The following is a 20,885-nucleotide window of genomic DNA, read 5'->3' on the forward strand; positions in this document are numbered from 1 at the left end:
AGCCCCTGAGCCAAGACCTGCAGGGGGGGCAGAGCGCCCCCACCTGGAAGCCGAGTGAACAGCTGGCGGGGAGACGAGGCTCCTCGAGGGAAGAAGAGGCAGCCCAGCCTCGTTTGGCTCAAGCCCTACTTGGCTGGAACCGAGTGCGCCTCCAGGACGGCTGAGCTCCAGCTCTGCTCAGAGGCCCGTTCTGGCAGAGTTGCTGGCGCGAGGCTGCTCTGCCCTGGGCGAGCCTTGCCCAGACTTGCCTCGCTGCTAGGCTTCCTGCCCAGGAAGGAGCAGGCTGCGCGAGGCTGGGAGACGCCACTGGCGCCTTCCTGGCCTCAGCTCCGCTCCTGCCTTGCCTTTGCACCTAGGCCCCAGGCCTCCTTGGGCAGGGCTTAGGGGCCGGTGGCTTGCACACTGCCAAGGGCTCCAGCAGGAAGAGCTCTGTGCGAGGGAAGGGAAGGGCCAGTGCAGGGCTCCTCCAGCGGTTGCTTGGCCGCCCAGGCTCAGCGCCGCACGGAGTGCACCAGGCTCCCAGGGCCCCTGGCTGGGGTCTGCAGCCCCGCACAGCCGGAGGCTGACTCCCTGGGCGCCCAGCAGCTGCCTCACACACGTAGCTTCCCTAGCGCTCTCCTCCCCAGCAGAGACGTGTGCAGCTGGTTGGGGCCTGCCCCTGCGTGCCTGGGCTCCCGCCCACAGCCCCAGCTCAGGGCAAGCAGCCCCTGAGCCAAGACCTGCAGGAGGCGCAGAGCGCCCCCACCTGGAAGCCGAGTGAACAGCTGGCGGCGAGGCGAGCCTCCTCGAGGGAAGAAGAGGCAGCCCAGCCTCGTTTGGCTCAAGCCCTACTTGGCTGGAGCCGAGTGCGCCTCCAGGACGGCAGAGCTCCAGCTCTGCTCAGAGGCCCGTTCTGGCAGAGTTGCTGGCGCGAGGCTGCTCTGCCCTGGGCGAGCCTTGCCCAGACTTGCCTCGCTGCTAGGCTTCCTGCCCAGGAAGGAGCAGGCTGCGCGAGGCTGGGAGACGCCACTGGCGCCTTCCTGGCCTCAGCTCCGCTCCTGCCTTGCCTTTGCACCTAGGCCCCAGCCGTCCTTTAGGAGGGTTTAGGGGCCGGTGGCTTGCACACTGCCAAAGGCTCCAGCAGGAAGAGCTCTGTGCGAGGGAAGGGAAGGGCCAGTGCAGGGCTCCTCCAGCGGTTTCTTGGCCGCCCAGACTCAGCGCCGCACGGAGTGCACCAGGCTCCCAGGGCCCCTGGCTGGGGTCTGCAGCCCCATACACCCGGAGGCTGACTCCCTGGGTGCCCAGCAGCTGCCTCACACACGTAGCTTCCCTAGCGCTCTCCCCCCCAGCAGAGACGTGTGCAGCTGGTTGGGTCCTGCCCCTGCGTGCCTGGGCTCCCGCCCACAGCCCCAGCTCAGGGCAAGAAGCCCCTGAGCCAAGACCTGCAGGAGGCGCAGAGGGCCCCCACCTGGAAGCCGAGTGAACAGCTGGCGGGGAGGCGAGCCTCCTCGAGGGAAGAAGAGGCAGCCCAGCCTCGTTTGGCTACAGCCCTACTTGGCTGGAGCCGAGTGCGCCTCCAGGACGGCAGAGCTCCAGCTCTGCTCAGAGGCCCGTTCTGGCAGAGTTGCTGGCGCGAGGCTGCTCTGCCCTGGGCGAGCCTTGCCCAGACTTGCCTCGCTGCTAGGCTTCCTGCCCAGGAAGGAGCAGGCTGCGCGAAGCTGGGAGACGCCACTGGCGCCTTCCTGGCCTCAGCTCCGCTCCTGCCTTGCCTTTGCACCTAGGCCCCAGGCGTCCTTGGGGAGGGCTTAGGGGCCGGTGGCTTGCACACTGCCAAGGGCTCCAGCAGGAAGAGCTCTGTGCGAGGGAAGGGAAGGGCCAGTGCAGGGCTCCTCCAGCGGTTGCTTGGCCGCCCAGACTCAGCGCCGCACGGAGTGCACCAGGCTCCCAGGGTCCCTGGCTGGGGTCTGCAGCCCCGCACACCCGGAGGCTGACTCCCTGGGCACCCAGCAGCTGCCTCACACACGTAGCTTCCCTAGCGCTCTCCTCCCCAGCAGAGACGTGTGCAGCTGGTTGGGGTCTGCGCTGCGTGCCTGGGCTCCCGCACACAGCCCCAGCTCAGGGCAAGAAGCCCCTGAGCCAAGACCTGCAGGAGGCGCAGAGCGCCCCCACCTGGAAGCCGAGTGAACATCTGGAGGGGAGGCGGGCCTCCTCGAGGGAAGAAGAGGCAGCCCAGCCTCGTTTGGCTCAAGCCCTACTTGGCTGGAGCCGAGTGCGCCTCCAGGACGGCAGAGCTCCAGCTCTGCTCAGAGGCCCGTTCTGGCAGAGTTGCTGGCGCGAGGCTGCTCTGCCCTGGGCGAGCCTTGCCCAGACTTGCCTCGCTGCTAGGCTTCCTGCCCAGGAAGGAGCAGGCTGCGCGAGGCTGGGAGACGCCACTGGCGCCTTCCTGGCCTCAGCTCCGCTTCTGCCTTGCCTTTGCACCTAGGCCCCAGGCGTCCTTGGGGAGGGCTTAGGGGCCGGTGGCTTGCACACTGCCAAGGGCTCCAGCAGGAAGAGCTCTGTGCGAGGGAAGGGAAGGGCCAGTGCAGGGCTCCTCCAGCGGTTGCTTGGCCGCCCAGGCTCAGCGCCGCACGGAGTGCACCAGGCTCCCAGGGCCCCTGGCTGGGGTCTGCAGCCCCGCACACCCGGAGGCTGACTCCCTGGGCGCCCAGCAGCTGCCTCACACACGTAGCTTCCCTAGCACTCTCCTCCCCAGCAGAGACGTGTGCAGCTGGTTGGGGCCTGCCCCTGCGTGCCTGGGCTCCCGCCCACAGCCCCAGCTCAGGGCAAGCAGCCCCTGAGCCAAGACCTTCAGGAGGCGCAGAGCGCCCCCACCTGGAAGCCGAGTGAACAGCTGGCGGGGAGGCGAGCCTCCTCGAGGGAAGAAGAGGCAGCCCAGCGTCGTTTGGCTCAAGCCCTACTTGGCTGGAGCCGAGTGCGCCTCCAGGACGGCAGAGCTCCAGCTCTGCTCAGAGGCCCGTTCTGGCAGAGTTGCTGGCGCGAGGCTGCTCTGCCCTGGGCGAGCCTTGCCCAGACTTGCCTCGCTGCTAGGCTTCCTGCCCAGGAAGGAGCAGGCTGCGCGAGGCTGGGAGACGCCACTGGCGCCTTCCTGGCCTCAGCTCCGCTCCTGCCTTGCCTTTGCACCTAGGCCCCAGGCGTCCTTGGGCAGGGCTTAGGGGCCGGTGGCTTGCACACTGCCAAGGGCTCCAGCAGGAAGAGCTCTGTGCGAGGGAAGGGAAGGGCCAGTGCAGGGCTCCTCCAGCGGTTGCTTGGCCGCCCAGGCTCAGCGCCGCACGGAGTGCACCAGGCTCCCAGGGCCCCTGGCTGGGGTCTGCAGCCCCGCACACCCGGAGGCTGACTCCCTGGGCGCCCAGCAGCTGCGTCACACACGTAGCTTCCCTAGCGCTCTCCTCCCCAGCAGAGACGTGTGCAGCTGGTTGGGTCCTGCCCCTGCGTGCCTGGGCTCCCGCCCACAGCCCCAGCTCAGGGCAAGCAGCCCCTGAGCCAAGACCTGCAGGAGGCGCAGAGCGCCCCCACCTGGAAGCCGAGTGAACAGCTGGCGGGGAGGCGAGCCTCCTCGAGGGAAGAAGAGGCAGCCCAGCCTCGTTTGGCTACAGCCCTACTTGGCTGGAGCCGAGTGCGCCTCCAGGACGGCAGAGCTCCAGCTCTGCTCAGAGGCCCGATCTGGCAGAGTTGCTGGCGCGAGGCTGCTCTGCCCTGGGCGAGCCTTGCCCAGACTTGCCTCGCTGCTAGGCTTCCTGCACAGGAAGGAGCAGGCTGCGCGAAGCTGGGAGACGCCACTGGCGCCTTCCTGGCCTCAGCTCCGCTCCTGCCTTGCCTTTGCACCTAGGCCCCAGGCGTCCTTGGGGAGGGCTTAGGGGCCGGTGGATTGCACACTGCCAAGGGCTCCAGAAGGAAGAGCTCTGTGCGAGGGAAGGGAAGGGCCAGTGCAGGGCTCCTCCAGCGGTTGCTTGGCCGCCCAGGCTCAGCGCCGCACGGAGTGCACCAGGCTCCCAGGGCCCCTGGCTGGGGTCTGCAGCCCCGCACACCCGGAGGCTGACTCCCTGGGCGCCCAGCAGCTGCGTCACACACGTAGCTTCCCTAGCGCTCTCCTCCCCAGCAGAGACGTGTGCAGCTGGTTGGGTCCTGCCCCTGCGTGCCTGGGCTCCCGCCCACAGCCCCAGCTCAGGGCAAGCAGCCCCTGAGCCAAGACCTGCAGGAGGCGCAGAGCGCCCCCACCTGGAAGCCGAGTGAACAGCTGGCGGGGAGGCGAGCCTCCTCGAGGGAAGAAGAGGCAGCCCAGCCTCGTTTGGCTACAGCCCTACTTGGCTGGAGCCGAGTGCGCCTCCAGGACGGCAGAGCTCCAGCTCTGCTCAGAGGCCCGATCTGGCAGAGTTGCTGGCGCGAGGCTGCTCTGCCCTGGGCGAGCCTTGCCCAGACTTGCCTCGCTGCTAGGCTTCCTGCACAGGAAGGAGCAGGCTGCGCGAAGCTGGGAGACGCCACTGGCGCCTTCCTGGCCTCAGCTCCGCTCCTGCCTTGCCTTTGCACCTAGGCCCCAGGCGTCCTTGGGGAGGGCTTAGGGGCCGGTGGATTGCACACTGCCAAGGGCTCCAGCAGGAAGAGCTCTGTGCGAGGGAAGGGAAGGGCCAGTGCAGGGCTCCTCCAGCGGTTGCTTGGCCGCCCAGACTCAGCGCCGCACGGAGTGCACCAGGCTCCCAGGGTCCCTGGCTGGGGTCTGCAGCCCCGCACACCCGGAGGCTGACTCCCTGGGCACCCAGCAGCTGCCTCACACACGTAGCTTCCCTAGCGCTCTTCTCCCCAGCAGAGACGTGTGCAGCTGGTTGGGGTCTGCGCTGCGTGCCTGGGCTCCCGCACACAGCCCCAGCTCAGGGCAAGAAGCCCCTGAGCCAAGACCTGCAGGAGGCGCAGAGCGCCCCCACCTGGAAGCCGACTGAACATCTGGAGGGGAGGCGGGCCTCCTCGAGGGAAGAAGAGGCAGCCCAGCCTCGTTTGGCTCAAGCCCTACTTGGCTGGAGCCGAGTGCGCCTCCAGGACGGCAGAGCTCCAGCTCTGCTCAGAGGCCCGTTCTGGCAGAGTTGGTGGCGCGAGGCTGCTCTGCCCTGGGCGAGCCTTGCCCAGACTTGCCTCGCTGCTAGGCTTCCTGCCCAGGAAGGAGCAGGCTGCGCGAGGCTGGGAGACGCCACTGGCGCCTTCCTGGCCTCAGCTCCGCTCCTGCCTTGCCTTTGCACCTAGGCCCCAGGCGTCCTTGGGGAGGGCTTAGGGGCCGGTGGCTTGCACACTGCCAAGGGCTCCAGCAGGAAGAGCTCTGTGCGAGGGAAGGGAAGGGCCAGTGCAGGGCTCCTCCAGCGGTTGCTTGGCCGCCCAGGCTCAGCGCCGCACGGAGTGCACCAGGCTCCCAGGGCCCCTGGCTGGGGTCTGCAGCCCCGCACACCCGGAGGCTGACTCCCTGGGCGCCCAGCAGCTGCCTCACACACGTAGCTTCCCTAGCGCTCTCCTCCCCAGCAGAGACGTGTGCAGCTGGTTGGGGCCTGCCCCTGCGTGCCTGGGCTCCCGCCCACAGCCCCAGCTCAGGGCAAGCAGCCCCTGAGCCAAGACCTGCAGGAGGCGCAGAGCGCCCCCACCTGGAAGCCGAGTGAACAGCTGGCGGGGAGGCGAGCCTCCTCGAGTGAAGAAGAGGCAGCCCAGCGTCATTTGGCTCATGCGCTACTTGGCTGGAGCCGAGTGCGCCTCCAGGACGGCAGAGCTCCAGCTCTGCTCAGAGGCCCGTTCTGGCAGAGTTGCTGGCGCGAGGCTGCTCTGCCCTGGGCGAGCCTTGCCCAGACTTGCCTCGCTGCTAGGCTTCCTGCCCAGGAAGGAGGAGGCTGCGCGAGGCTGGGAGACGCCACTGGCGCCTTCCTGGCCTCAGCTCCGCTCCTGCCTTGCCTTTGCACCTAGGCCCCAGGCGTCCTTGGGCAGGGCTTAGGGGCCGGTGGCTTGCACACTGCCAAGGGCTCCAGCAGGAAGAGCTCTGTGCGAGGGAAGGGAAGGGCCAGTGCAGGGCTCCTCCAGCGGTTGCTTGGCCGCCCAAGCTCAGCGCCGCACGGAGTGCACCAGGCTCCCAGGGCCCCTGGCTGGGGTCTGCAGCCCCGCACACCCGGAGGCTGACTCCCTGGGCGCCCAGCAGCTGCCTCACACACGTAGCTTCCCTAGCGCTCTCCTCCCCAGCAGAGACGTGTGCAGCTGGTTGGGGCCTGCCCCTGCGTGCCTGGGCTCCCGCCCACAGCCCCAGCTCAGGGCAAGCAGCCCCTGAGCCAAGACCTGCAGGAGGCGCAGAGCGCCCCCACCTGGAAGCCGAGTGAACAGCTGGCGGGGAGGCGAGCCTCCTCGAGGGAAGAAGAGGCAGCCCAGCCTCGTTTGGCTCAAGCCCTACTTGGCTGGAGCCGAGTGCGCCTCCAGGACGGCAGAGCTCCAGCTCTGCTCAGAGGCCCGTTCTGGCAGAGTTGCTGGCGCGAGGCTGCTCTGCCCTGGCCGAGCCTTGCCCAGACTTGCCTCGCTGCTAGGCTTCCTTCCCAGGAAGGAGCAGGGTGCGCGAGGCTGGGAGACGCCACTGGCGCCTTCCTGGCCTCAGCTCCGCTCCTGCCTTGCCTTTGCACCTAGGCCCCAGGCGTCCTTGGGGAGGGCTTAGGGGCCGGTGGCTTGCACACTGCCAAGGGCTCCAGCAGGAAGAGCTCTGTGCGAGGGAAGGGAAGGGCCAGTGCAGGGCTCCTCCAGCGGTTGCTTGGCCGCCCAGACTCAGCGCCGCACGGAGGGCACCAGGCTCCCAGGGCCCCTGGCTGGGGTCTGCAGCCCCGCACACCTGGAGGCTGACTCCCTGGGCGCCCAGCAGCTGCCTCACACACATAGATTCCCTAGCGCTCTCCTCCTCAGCAGAGACGTGTGCAGCTGGTTGGGGCCTGACCATGCGTGCCTGGGCTCCCTCCCACAGCCCCAGCTCAGGGCAAGCAGTCCCTGAGCCAAGACCTGCAGGAGGCGCAGAGCGCCCCCACCTGGAAGCCGAGTGAACAGCTGGCGGGGAGGCGAGCCTCCTCGAGTGAAGAAGAGGCACCCAGCCTCGTTTGGCTCAAGCCCTACTTGGCTGGAGCCGAGTGCGCCTCCAGGACGGCAGAGCTCCAGCTCTGCTCAGAGGCCCGTTCTGGCAGAGTTGCTGGCGCGAGGCTGCTCTGCCCTGGGCCAGCCTTGCCCAGACTTGCCTCGCTGCTAGGCTTCCTGCCCAGGAAGGAGCAGGCTGCGCGAGGCTGGGAGACACCACTGGCGCCTTCCTGGCCTCAGCTCAGCTCCTGCCTTGCCTTTGCACCTAGGCCCCAGGCGTCCTTGGGGAGGGCTTAGGGGCCGGGGGCTTGCACACTGTCAAGGGCTCCAGCAGGAAGAGCTCTGTGCGAGGGAAGGGAAGGGCCAGTGCAGGGCTCCTCCAGCGGTTGCTTGGCCGCCCAGGCTCAGCACCGCACGGAGTGCACCAGGCTCCCAGGGCCCCTGGCTGGGGTCTGCAGCCCCGCACACCCGGAGGCTGACTCCCTGGGCGCCCAGCAGCTGCCTCACACACGTAGCTTCCCTAGCGCTCTCCTCCCCAGCAGAGTCGTGTGCAGCTGGTTGGGGCCTGCCCCTGCGTGCCTGGGCTCCCGCCCACAGCCCCAGCTCAGGGCAAGCAGCCCCTGAGCCAAGACCTGCAGGAGGCGCAGAGCGCCCCCACCTGGAAGCCGAGTGAACAGCTGGCGGGGAGGCGAGCCTCCTCGAGGGAAGAAGAGGCAGCCCAGCCTCGTTTGGCTCAAGCCCTACTTGGCTGGAGCCGAGTGCGCCTCCAGGACAGAAGAGGTCCAGCTCTGCTCAGAGGCCCGTTCTGGCAGAGTTGCTGGCGCGAGGCTGCTCTGCCCTGGGCGAGCCTTGCCCAGACTTGCCTCGCTGCTAGGCTTCCTGCCCAGGAAGGAGCAGGCTGCGCGAGGCTGGGAGACGCCACTGGCGCCTTCCTGGCCTCAGCTCCGCTCCTGCCTTGCCTTTGCACCTAGGCCCCAGCCGTCCTTTAGGAGGGTTTAGGGGCCGGTGGCTTGCACACTGCCAAAGGCTCCAGCAGGAAGAGCTCTGTGCGAGGGAAGGAAAGGGCCAGTGCAGGGCTCCTCCAGCGGTTTCTTGGCCGCCCAGGCTCAGCGCCGCACGGAGTGCACCAGGCTCCCAGGGCCCCTGGCTAGGGTCTGCAGCCCCATACACCCGGAGGCTGACTCCCTGGGTGCCCAGCAGCTGCCTCACACACGTAGCTTCCCTAGCGCTCTCCTCCCCAGCAGAGACGTGTGCAGCTGGTTGGGGCCTGCCCCTGCGTGCCTGGGCTCCCGCCCACAGCCCCAGCTCAGGGCAAGAAGCCCCTGAGCCAAGACCTGCAGGAGGCGCAGAGGGCCCCCACCTGGAAGCCGAGTGAACAGCTGGCGGGGAGGCGAGCCTCCTCGAGGGAAGAAGAGGCAGCCCAGCCTCGTTTGGCTACAGCCCTACTTGGCTGGAGCCGAGTGCGCCTCCAGGACGGCAGAGCTCCAGCTCTGCTCAGAGGCCCGATCTGGCAGAGTTGCTGGCGCGAGGCTGCTCTGCCCTGGGCGAGCCTTGCCCAGACTTGCCTCGCTGCTAGGCTTCCTGCCCAGGAAGGAGCAGGCTGCGCGAAGCTGGGAGACGCCACTGGCGCCTTCCTGGCCTCAGCTCCGCTCCTGCCTTGCCTTTGCACCTAGGCCCCAGGCGTCCTTGGGGAGGGCTTAGGGGCCGGTGGATTGCACACTGCCAAGGGCTCCAGCAGGAAGAGCTCTGTGCGAGGGAAGGGAAGGGCCAGTGCAGGGCTCCTCCAGCGGTTGCTTGGCCGCCCAGACTCAGCGCCGCACGGAGTGCACCAGGCTCCCAGGGTCCCTGGCTGGGGTCTGCAGCCCCGCACAACCGGAGGCTGACTCCCTGGGCACCCAGCAGCTGCCTCACACACGTAGCTTCCCTAGCGCTCTCCTCCCCAGCAGAGACGTGTGCAGCTGGTTGGGGTCTGCGCTGCGTGCCTGGGCTCCCGCACACAGCCCCAGCTCAGGGCAAGAAGCCCCTGAGCCAAGACCTGCAGGAGGCGCAGAGCGCCCCCACCTGGAAGCCGAGTGAACATCTGGAGGGGAGGCGGGCCTCCTCGAGGGAAGAAGAGGCAGCCCAGCCTCGTTTGGCTCCAGCCCTACTTGGCTGGAGCCGAGTGCGCCTCCAGGACGGCAGAGCTCCAGCTCTGCTCAGAGGCCCGTTCTGGCAGAGTTGCTGGCGCGAGGCTGCTCTGCCCTGGGCGAGCCTTGCCCAGACTTGCCTCGCTGCTAGGCTTCCTGCCCAGGAAGGAGCAGGCTGCGCGAGGCTGGGAGACGCCACTGGCGCCTTCCTGGCCTCAGCTCCGCTCCTGCCTTGCCTTTGCACCTAGGCCCCAGGCGTCCTTGGGGAGGGATTAGGGGCCGGTGGCTTGCACACTGCCAAAGGCTCCAGAAGGAAGAGCTCTGTGCGAGGGAAGGGAAGGGCCAGTGCAGGGCTCCTCCAGCGGTTGCTTGGCCGCCCAGACTCAGCGCCGCACGGAGTGCACCAGGCTCCCAGGGCCCCTGGCTGTGGTCTGCAGCCCTGCACACCCGGAGGCTGACTCCCTGGGCGCCCAGCAGCTGCCTCACACGTAGCTTCCCTAGCGCTCTCCTCCCCAGCAGAGACGTGTGCAGCTGTTTGGGGCCTGCCCCAGCGTGCCTGGGCTACCCCCACAGCCCCAGCTCAGGGCAAGCAGCACCTGAGCCAAGACCTGCAGGAGGCGCAGAGCGCCCCCACCTGGAAGCCGAGTGAACAGCTGGCGGCGAGGCGAGCCTCCTCGAGGGAAGAAGAGGCAGCCCAGCCTCGTTTGGCTCAAGCCCTACTTGGCTGGAGCCGAGTGCGCCTCCAGGACGGCAGAGCTCCAGCTCTGCTCAGAGGCCCGTTCTGGCAGAGTTGCTGGCGCGAGGCTGCTCTGCCCTGGGCGAGCCTTGCCCAGACTTGCCTCGCTGCTAGGCTTCCTGCCCAGGAAGGAGCAGGCTGCGCGAGGCTGGGAGACGCCACTGGCGCCTTACTGGCCTCAGCTCCGCTCCTGCCTTGCCTTTGCACCTAGGCCCCAGGCGTCCTTGGGGAGGGCTTAGGGGCCGGTGGCTTGCACACTGCCAAGGGCTCCAGCAGGAAGAGCTCTGTGCGAGGGAAGGGAAGGGCCAGTGCAGGGCTCCTCCAGCGGTTGCTTGGCCGCCCAGCCTCTGCGCCGCACGGAGTGCACCAGGCTCCCAGGGCCCCTGGCTGGGGTCTGCAGCCCCGCACACCCCGAGTCTGACTCCCTGGGCGCCCAGCAGCTGCCTCACACACGTAGCTTCCCTAGCGCTCTCCTCCCCAGCAGAGACGTGTGCAGCTGGTTGGGGCCTGCCCCTGCGTGCCTGGGCTCCCGCCCACAGCCCCAGCTCAGGGCAAGCAGCCCCTGAGCCAAGACCTGCAGGGGGGGCAGAGCGCCCCCACCTGGAAGCCGAGTGAACAGCTGGCGGGGAGGCGAGCCTCCTCGAGGGAAGAAGAGGCAGCCCAGCCTCGTTTGGCTCAAGCCCTACTTGGCTGGAACCGAGTGCGCCTCCAGGACGGCAGAGCTCCAGCTCTGCTCAGAGGCCCGTTCTGGCAGAGTTGCTGGCCCGAGGCTGCTCTGCCCTGGGCGAGCCTTGCCCAGACTTGCCTCGCTGCTAGGCTTCCTGCCCAGGAAGGAGCAGGCTGCGCGAGGCTGGGAGACGCCACTGGCGCCTTCCTGGCCTCAGCTCCGCTCCTGCCTTGCCTTTGCACCTAGACCCCAGGCGTCCTTGGGGAGGGCCTAGGGGCCGGTGGCTTGCACATTGCCAAGGGCTCCAGCAGGAAGAGCTCTGTGCGAGGGAAGGGAAGGGCCAGTGCAGGGCTCCTCCAGCGGTTGCTTGGCCGCCCAGACTCTGCGCCGCATGGAGTGCACCAGGCTCCCAGGGCCCCTGGCTGGGGTCTGCAGCCCCGCATACCCCGAGGCTGACTCCCTGGGCGCCCAGCAGCTGCCTCACACACGTAGCTTCCTTAGCGCTCTCCTCCCCAGCAGAGACGTGTGCAGCTGGTTGGGGCCTTCCCCTGCGTGCCTGGGCACCCGCCCACAGCCCCAGCTCAGGGCAAGCAGCCCCTGAGCCAAGACCTGCAGGGGGGGCAGAGCGCCCCCACCTGGAAGCCGAGTGAACAGCTGGCGGGGAGACGAGGCTCCTCGAGGGAAGAAGAGGCAGCCCAGCCTCGTTTGGCTCAAGCCCTACTTGGCTGGAACCGAGTGCGCCTCCAGGACGGCTGAGCTCCAGCTCTGCTCAGAGGCCCGTTCTGGCAGAGTTGCTGGCGCGAGGCTGCTCTGCCCTGGGCGAGCCTTGCCCAGACTTGCCTCGCTGCTAGGCTTCCTGCCCAGGAAGGAGCAGGCTGCGCGAGGCTGGGAGACGCCACTGGCGCCTTCCTGGCCTCAGCTCCGCTCCTGCCTTGCCTTTGCACCTAGGCCCCAGGCCTCCTTGGGCAGGGCTTAGGGGCCGGTGGCTTGCACACTGCCAAGGGCTCCAGCAGGAAGAGCTCTGTGCGAGGGAAGGGAAGGGCCAGTGCAGGGCTCCTCCAGCGGTTGCTTGGCCGCCCAGGCTCAGCGCCGCACGGAGTGCACCAGGCTCCCAGGGCCCCTGGCTGGGGTCTGCAGCCCCGCACAGCCGGAGGCTGACTCCCTGGGCGCCCAGCAGCTGCCTCACACACGTAGCTTCCCTAGCGCTCTCCTCCCCAGCAGAGACGTGTGCAGCTGGTTGGGGCCTGCCCCTGCGTGCCTGGGCTCCCGCCCACAGCCCCAGCTCAGGGCAAGCAGCCCCTGAGCCAAGACCTGCAGGAGGCGCAGAGCGCCCCCACCTGGAAGCCGAGTGAACAGCTGGCGGCGAGGCGAGCCTCCTCGAGGGAAGAAGAGGCAGCCCAGCCTCGTTTGGCTCAAGCCCTACTTGGCTGGAGCCGAGTGCGCCTCCAGGACGGCAGAGCTCCAGCTCTGCTCAGAGGCCCGTTCTGGCAGAGTTGCTGGCGCGAGGCTGCTCTGCCCTGGGCGAGCCTTGCCCAGACTTGCCTCGCTGCTAGGCTTCCTGCCCAGGAAGGAGCAGGCTGCGCGAGGCTGGGAGACGCCACTGGCGCCTTCCTGGCCTCAGCTCCGCTCCTGCCTTGCCTTTGCACCTAGGCCCCAGCCGTCCTTTAGGAGGGTTTAGGGGCCGGTGGCTTGCACACTGCCAAAGGCTCCAGCAGGAAGAGCTCTGTGCGAGGGAAGGGAAGGGCCAGTGCAGGGCTCCTCCAGCGGTTTCTTGGCCGCCCAGACTCAGCGCCGCACGGAGTGCACCAGGCTCCCAGGGCCCCTGGCTGGGGTCTGCAGCCCCATACACCCGGAGGCTGACTCCCTGGGTGCCCAGCAGCTGCCTCACACACGTAGCTTCCCTAGCGCTCTCCCCCCCAGCAGAGACGTGTGCAGCTGGTTGGGTCCTGCCCCTGCGTGCCTGGGCTCCCGCCCACAGCCCCAGCTCAGGGCAAGAAGCCCCTGAGCCAAGACCTGCAGGAGGCGCAGAGGGCCCCCACCTGGAAGCCGAGTGAACAGCTGGCGGGGAGGCGAGCCTCCTCGAGGGAAGAAGAGGCAGCCCAGCCTCGTTTGGCTACAGCCCTACTTGGCTGGAGCCGAGTGCGCCTCCAGGACGGCAGAGCTCCAGCTCTGCTCAGAGGCCCGTTCTGGCAGAGTTGCTGGCGCGAGGCTGCTCTGCCCTGGGCGAGCCTTGCCCAGACTTGCCTCGCTGCTAGGCTTCCTGCCCAGGAAGGAGCAGGCTGCGCGAAGCTGGGAGACGCCACTGGCGCCTTCCTGGCCTCAGCTCCGCTCCTGCCTTGCCTTTGCACCTAGGCCCCAGGCGTCCTTGGGGAGGGCTTAGGGGCCGGTGGCTTGCACACTGCCAAGGGCTCCAGCAGGAAGAGCTCTGTGCGAGGGAAGGGAAGGGCCAGTGCAGGGCTCCTCCAGCGGTTGCTTGGCCGCCCAGACTCAGCGCCGCACGGAGTGCACCAGGCTCCCAGGGTCCCTGGCTGGGGTCTGCAGCCCCGCACACCCGGAGGCTGACTCCCTGGGCACCCAGCAGCTGCCTCACACACGTAGCTTCCCTAGCGCTCTCCTCCCCAGCAGAGACGTGTGCAGCTGGTTGGGGTCTGCGCTGCGTGCCTGGGCTCCCGCACACAGCCCCAGCTCAGGGCAAGAAGCCCCTGAGCCAAGACCTGCAGGAGGCGCAGAGCGCCCCCACCTGGAAGCCGAGTGAACATCTGGAGGGGAGGCGGGCCTCCTCGAGGGAAGAAGAGGCAGCCCAGCCTCGTTTGGCTCAAGCCCTACTTGGCTGGAGCCGAGTGCGCCTCCAGGACGGCAGAGCTCCAGCTCTTCTCAGAGGCCCGTTCTGGCAGAGTTGCTGGCGCGAGGCTGCTCTGCCCTGGGCGAGCCTTGCCCAGACTTGCCTCGCTGCTAGGCTTCCTGCCCAGGAAGGAGCAGGCTGCGCGAGGCTGGGAGACGCCACTGGCGCCTTCCTGGCCTCAGCTCCGCTTCTGCCTTGCCTTTGCACCTAGGCCCCAGGCGTCCTTGGGGAGGGCTTAGGGGCCGGTGGCTTGCACACTGCCAAGGGCTCCAGCAGGAAGAGCTCTGTGCGAGGGAAGGGAAGGGCCAGTGCAGGGCTCCTCCAGCGGTTGCTTGGCCGCCCAGGCTCAGCGCCGCACGGAGTGCACCAGGCTCCCAGGGCCCCTGGCTGGGGTCTGCAGCCCCGCACACCCGGAGGCTGACTCCCTGGGCGCCCAGCAGCTGCCTCACACACGTAGCTTCCCTAGCACTCTCCTCCCCAGCAGAGACGTGTGCAGCTGGTTGGGGCCTGCCCCTGCGTGCCTGGGCTCCCGCCCACAGCCCCAGCTCAGGGCAAGCAGCCCCTGAGCCAAGACCTGCAGGAGGCGCAGAGCGCCCCCACCTGGAAGCCGAGTGAACAGCTGGCGGGGAGGCGAGCCTCCTCGAGGGAAGAAGAGGCAGCCCAGCCTCGTTTGGCTACAGCCCTACTTGGCTGGAGCCGAGTGCGCCTCCAGGACGGCAGAGCTCCAGCTCTGCTCAGAGGCCCGATCTGGCAGAGTTGCTGGCGCGAGGCTGCTCTGCCCTGGGCGAGCCTTGCCCAGACTTGCCTCGCTGCTAGGCTTCCTGCACAGGAAGGAGCAGGCTGCGCGAAGCTGGGAGACGCCACTGGCGCCTTCCTGGCCTCAGCTCCGCTCCTGCCTTGCCTTTGCACCTAGGCCCCAGGCGTCCTTGGGGAGGGCTTAGGGGCCGGTGGATTGCACACTGCCAAGGGCTCCAGAAGGAAGAGCTCTGTGCGAGGGAAGGGAAGGGCCAGTGCAGGGCTCCTCCAGCGGTTGCTTGGCCGCCCAGGCTCAGCGCCGCACGGAGTGCACCAGGCTCCCAGGGCCCCTGGCTGGGGTCTGCAGCCCCGCACACCCGGAGGCTGACTCCCTGGGCGCCCAGCAGCTGCGTCACACACGTAGCTTCCCTAGCGCTCTCCTCCCCAGCAGAGACGTGTGCAGCTGGTTGGGTCCTGCCCCTGCGTGCCTGGGCTCCCGCCCACAGCCCCAGCTCAGGGCAAGCAGCCCCTGAGCCAAGACCTGCAGGAGGCGCAGAGCGCCCCCACCTGGAAGCCGAGTGAACAGCTGGCGGGGAGGCGAGCCTCCTCGAGGGAAGAAGAGGCAGCCCAGCCTCGTTTGGCTACAGCCCTACTTGGCTGGAGCCGAGTGCGCCTCCAGGACGGCAGAGCTCCAGCTCTGCTCAGAGGCCCGATCTGGCAGAGTTGCTGGCGCGAGGCTGCTCTGCCCTGGGCGAGCCTTGCCCAGACTTGCCTCGCTGCTAGGCTTCCTGCACAGGAAGGAGCAGGCTGCGCGAAGCTGGGAGACGCCACTGGCGCCTTCCTGGCCTCAGCTCCGCTCCTGCCTTGCCTTTGCACCTAGGCCCCAGGCGTCCTTGGGGAGGGCTTAGGGGCCGGTGGATTGCACACTGCCAAGGGCTCCAGCAGGAAGAGCTCTGTGCGAGGGAAGGGAAGGGCCAGTGCAGGGCTCCTCCAGCGGTTGCTTGGCCGCCCAGACTCAGCGCCGCACGGAGTGCACCAGGCTCCCAGGGTCCCTGGCTGGGGTCTGCAGCCCCGCACACCCGGAGGCTGACTCCCTGGGCACCCAGCAGCTGCCTCACACACGTAGCTTCCCTAGCGCTCTCCTCCCCAGCAGAGACGTGTGCAGCTGGTTGGGGTCTGCGCTGCGTGCCTGGGCTCCCGCACACAGCCCCAGCTCAGGGCAAGAAGCCCCTGAGCCAAGACCTGCAGGAGGCGCAGAGCGCCCCCACCTGGAAGCCGACTGAACATCTGGAGGGGAGGCGGGCCTCCTCGAGGGAAGAAGAGGCAGCCCAGCCTCGTTTGGCTCAAGCCCTACTTGGCTGGAGCCGAGTGCGCCTCCAGGACGGCAGAGCTCCAGCTCTGCTCAGAGGCCCGTTCTGGCAGAGTTGGTGGCGCGAGGCTGCTCTGCCCTGGGCGAGCCTTGCCCAGACTTGCCTCGCTGCTAGGCTTCCTGCCCAGGAAGGAGCAGGCTGCGCGAGGCTGGGAGACGCCACTGGCGCCTTCCTGGCCTCAGCTCCGCTCCTGCCTTGCCTTTGCACCTAGGCCCCAGGCGTCCTTGGGGAGGGCTTAGGGGCCGGTGGCTTGCACACTGCCAAGGGCTCCAGCAGGAAGAGCTCTGTGCGAGGGAAGGGAAGGGCCAGTGCAGGGCTCCTCCAGCGGTTGCTTGGCCGCCCAGGCTCAGCGCCGCACGGAGTGCACCAGGCTCCCAGGGCCCCTGGCTGGGGTCTGCAGCCCCGCACACCCGGAGGCTGACTCCCTGGGCGCCCAGCAGCTGCCTCACACACGTAGCTTCCCTAGCGCTCTCCTCCCCAGCAGAGACGTGTGCAGCTGGTTGGGGCCTGCCCCTGCGTGCCTGGGCTCCCGCCCACAGCCCCAGCTCAGGGCAAGCAGCCCCTGAGCCAAGACCTGCAGGAGGCGCAGAGCGCCCCCACCTGGAAGCCGAGTGAACAGCTGGCGGGGAGGCGAGCCTCCTCGAGTGAAGAAGAGGCAGCCCAGCGTCATTTGGCTCATGCGCTACTTGGCTGGAGCCGAGTGCGCCTCCAGGACGGCAGAGCTCCAGCTCTGCTCAGAGGCCCGTTCTGGCAGAGTTGCTGGCGCGAGGCTGCTCTGCCCTGGGCGAGCCTTGCCCAGACTTGCCTCGCTGCTAGGCTTCCTGCCCAGGAAGGAGGAGGCTGCGCGAGGCTGGGAGACGCCACTGGCGCCTTCCTGGCCTCAGCTCCGCTCCTGCCTTGCCTTTGCACCTAGGCCCCAGGCGTCCTTGGGCAGGGCTTAGGGGCCGGTGGCTTGCACACTGCCAAGGGCTCCAGCAGGAAGAGCTCTGTGCGAGGGAAGGGAAGGGCCAGTGCAGGGCTCCTCCAGCGGTTGCTTGGCCGCCCAAGCTCAGCGCCGCACGGAGTGCACCAGGCTCCCAGGGCCCCTGGCTGGGGTCTGCAGCCCCGCACACCCGGAGGCTGACTCCCTGGGCGCCCAGCAGCTGCCTCACACACGTAGCTTCCCTAGCGCTCTCCTCCCCAGCAGAGACGTGTGCAGCTGGTTGGGGCCTGCCCCTGCGTGCCTGGGCTCCCGCCCACAGCCCCAGCTCAGGGCAAGCAGCCCCTGAGCCAAGACCTGCAGGAGGCGCAGAGCGCCCCCACCTGGAAGCCGAGTGAACAGCTGGCGGGGAGGCGAGCCTCCTCGAGGGAAGAAGAGGCAGCCCAGCCTCGTTTGGCTCAAGCCCTACTTGGCTGGAGCCGAGTGCGCCTCCAGGACGGCAGAGCTCCAGCTCTGCTCAGAGGCCCGTTCTGGCAGAGTTGCTGGCGCGAGGCTGCTCTGCCCTGGCCGAGCCTTGCCCAGACTTGCCTCGCTGCTAGGCTTCCTTCCCAGGAAGGAGCAGGGTGCGCGAGGCTGGGAGACGCCACTGGCGCCTTCCTGGCCTCAGCTCCGCTCCTGCCTTGCCTTTGCACCTAGGCCCCAGGCGTCCTTGGGGAGGGCTTAGGGGCCGGTGGCTTGCACACTGCCAAGGGCTCCAGCAGGAAGAGCTCTGTGCGAGGGAAGGGAAGGGCCAGTGCAGGGCTCCTCCAGCGGTTGCTTGGCCGCCCAGACTCAGCGCCGCACGGAGGGCACCAGGCTCCCAGGGCCCCTGGCTGGGGTCTGCAGCCCCGCACACCCGGAGGCTGACTCCCTGGGCGCCCAGCAGCTGCCTCACACACATAGATTCCCTAGCGCTCTCCTCCTCAGCAGAGACGTGTGCAGCTGGTTGGGGCCTGACCATGCGTGCCTGGGCTCCCTCCCACAGCCCCAGCTCAGGGCAAGCAGTCCCTGAGCCAAGACCTGCAGGAGGCGCAGAGCGCCCCCACCTGGAAGCCGAGTGAACAGCTGGCGGGGAGGCGAGCCTCCTCGAGTGAAGAAGAGGCACCCAGCCTCGTTTGGCTCAAGCCCTACTTGGCTGGAGCCGAGTGCGCCTCCAGGACGGCAGAGCTCCAGCTCTGCTCAGAGGCCCGTTCTGGCAGAGTTGCTGGCGCGAGGCTGCTCTGCCCTGGGCCAGCCTTGCCCAGACTTGCCTCGCTGCTAGGCTTCCTGCCCAGGAAGGAGCAGGCTGCGCGAGGCTGGGAGACACCACTGGCGCCTTCCTGGCCTCAGCTCAGCTCCTGCCTTGCCTTTGCACCTAGGCCCCAGGCGTCCTTGGGGAGGGCTTAGGGGCCGGGGGCTTGCAAACTGTCAAGGGCTCCAGCAGGAAGAGCTCTGTGCGAGGGAAGGGAAGGGCCAGTGCAGGGCTCCTCCAGCGGTTGCTTGGCCGCCCAGGCTCAGCACCGCACGGAGTGCACCAGGCTCCCAGGGCCCCTGGCTGGGGTCTGCAGCCCCGCACACCCGGAGGCTGACTCCCTGGGCGCCCAGCAGCTGCCTCACACACGTAGCTTCCCTAGCGCTCTCCTCCCCAGCAGAGTCGTGTGCAGCTGGTTGGGGCCTGCCCCTGCGTGCCTGGGCTCCCGCCCACAGCCCCAGCTCAGGGCAAGCAGCCCCTGAGCCAAGACCTGCAGGAGGCGCAGAGCGCCCCCACCTGGAAGCCGAGTGAACAGCTGGCGGGGAGGCGAGCCTCCTCGAGGGAAGAAGAGGCAGCCCAGCCTCGTTTGGCTCAAGCCCTACTTGGCTGGAGCCGAGTGCGCCTCCAGGACAGAAGAGGTCCAGCTCTGCTCAGAGGCCCGTTCTGGCAGAGTTGCTGGCGCGAGGCTGCTCTGCCCTGGGCGAGCCTTGCCCAGACTTGCCTCGCTGCTAGGCTTCCTGCCCAGGAAGGAGCAGGCTGCGCGAGGCTGGGAGACGCCACTGGCGCCTTCCTGGCCTCAGCTCCGCTCCTGCCTTGCCTTTGCACCTAGGCCCCAGCCGTCCTTTAGGAGGGTTTAGGGGCCGGTGGCTTGCACACTGCCAAAGGCTCCAGCAGGAAGAGCTCTGTGCGAGGGAAGGAAAGGGCCAGTGCAGGGCTCCTCCAGCGGTTTCTTGGCCGCCCAGGCTCAGCGCCGCACGGAGTGCACCAGGCTCCCAGGGCCCCTGGCTAGGGTCTGCAGCCCCATACACCCGGAGGCTGACTCCCTGGGTGCCCAGCAGCTGCCTCACACACGTAGCTTCCCTAGCGCTCTCCTCCCCAGCAGAGACGTGTGCAGCTGGTTGGGGCCTGCCCCTGCGTGCCTGGGCTCCCGCCCACAGCCCCAGCTCAGGGCAAGAAGCCCCTGAGCCAAGACCTGCAGGAGGCGCAGAGGGCCCCCACCTGGAAGCCGAGTGAACAGCTGGCGGGGAGGCGAGCCTCCTCGAGGGAAGAAGAGGCAGCCCAGCCTCGTTTGGCTACAGCCCTACTTGGCTGGAGCCGAGTGCGCCTCCAGGACGGCAGAGCTCCAGCTCTGCTCAGAGGCCCGATCTGGCAGAGTTGCTGGCGCGAGGCTGCTCTGCCCTGGGCGAGCCTTGCCCAGACTTGCCTCGCTGCTAGGCTTCCTGCCCAGGAAGGAGCAGGCTGCGCGAAGCTGGGAGACGCCACTGGCGCCTTCCTGGCCTCAGCTCCGCTCCTGCCTTGCCTTTGCACCTAGGCCCCAGGCGTCCTTGGGGAGGGCTTAGGGGCCGGTGGATTGCACACTGCCAAGGGCTCCAGCAGGAAGAGCTCTGTGCGAGGGAAGGGAAGGGCCAGTGCAGGGCTCCTCCAGCGGTTGCTTGGCCGCCCAGACTCAGCGCCGCACGGAGTGCACCAGGCTCCCAGGGTCCCTGGCTGGGGTCTGCAGCCCCGCACAACCGGAGGCTGACTCCCTGGGCACCCAGCAGCTGCCTCACACACGTAGCTTCCCTAGCGCTCTCCTCCCCAGCAGAGACGTGTGCAGCTGGTTGGGGTCTGCGCTGCGTGCCTGGGCTCCCGCACACAGCCCCAGCTCAGGGCAAGAAGCCCCTGAGCCAAGACCTGCAGGAGGCGCAGAGCGCCCCCACCTGGAAGCCGAGTGAACATCTGGAGGGGAGGCGGGCCTCCTCGAGGGAAGAAGAGGCAGCCCAGCCTCGTTTGGCTCAAGCCCTACTTGGCTGGAGCCGAGTGCGCCTCCAGGACGGCAGAGCTCCAGCTCTGCTCAGAGGCCCGTTCTGGCAGAGTTGCTGGCGCGAGGCTGCTCTGCCCTGGGCGAGCCTTGCCCAGACTTGCCTCGCTGCTAGGCTTCCTGCCCAGGAAGGAGCAGGCTGCGCGAGGCTGGGAGACACCACTGGCGCCTTCCTGGCCTCAGCTCAGCTCCTGCCTTGCCTTTGCACCTAGGCCCCAGGCGTCCTTGGGGAGGGCTTAGGGGCCGGTGGCTTGCACACTGTCAAGGGCTCCAGCAGGAAGAGCTCTGTGCGAGGGAAGGGAAGGGCCAGTGCAGGGCTCCTCCAGCGGTTGCTTGGCCGCCCAGGCTCAGCGCCGCACGGAGTGCACCAGGCTCCCAGGGCCCCTGGCTGGGGTCTGCAGCCCCGCACACCCGGAGGCTGACTCCCTGGGCGCCCAGCAGCTGCCTCACACACGTAGCTTCCCTAGCGCTCTGCTCCCCAGCAGAGACGTGTGCAGCTGGTTGGGGCCTGCCCCTGCGTGCCTGGGCTCCCGCCCACAGCCCCAGCTCAGGGCAAGCAGCCCCTGAGCCAAGACCTGCAGGAGGCGCAGAGCGCCCCCACCTGGAAGCCGAGTGAACAGCTGGCGGCGAGGCGAGCCTCCTCGAGGGAAGAAGAGGCAGCCCAGCCTCGTTTGGCTCAAGCCCTACTTGGCTGGAGCCGAGTGCGCCTCCAGGACAGAAGAGCTCCAGCTCTGCTCAGAGGCCCGTTCTGGCAGAGTTGCTGGCGCGAGGCTGCTCTGCCCTGGGCGAGCCTTGCCCAGACTTGCCTCGCTGCTAGGCTTCCTGCCCAGGAAGGAGCAGGCTGCGCGAGGCTGGGAGACGCCACTGGCGCCTTCCTGGCCTCAGCTCCGCTCCTGCCTTGCCTTTGCACCTAGGCCCCAGGCGTCCTTGGGGAGGGCTTAGGGGCCGGTGGCTTGCACACTGCCAAGGGCTCCAGCAGGAAGAGCTCTGTGCGAGGGAAGGGAAGGGCCAGTGCAGGGCTCCTCCAGCGGTTGCTTGGCCGCCCAGGCTCAGCGCCGCACGGAGTGCACCAGGCTCCCAGGGCCCCTGGCTGGGG

This window comes from Ovis canadensis, chromosome 15 (assembly GCF_042477335.2).
Source record: "Ovis canadensis isolate MfBH-ARS-UI-01 breed Bighorn chromosome 15, ARS-UI_OviCan_v2, whole genome shotgun sequence".
NCBI lineage: Eukaryota > Metazoa > Chordata > Mammalia > Artiodactyla > Bovidae > Ovis > Ovis canadensis.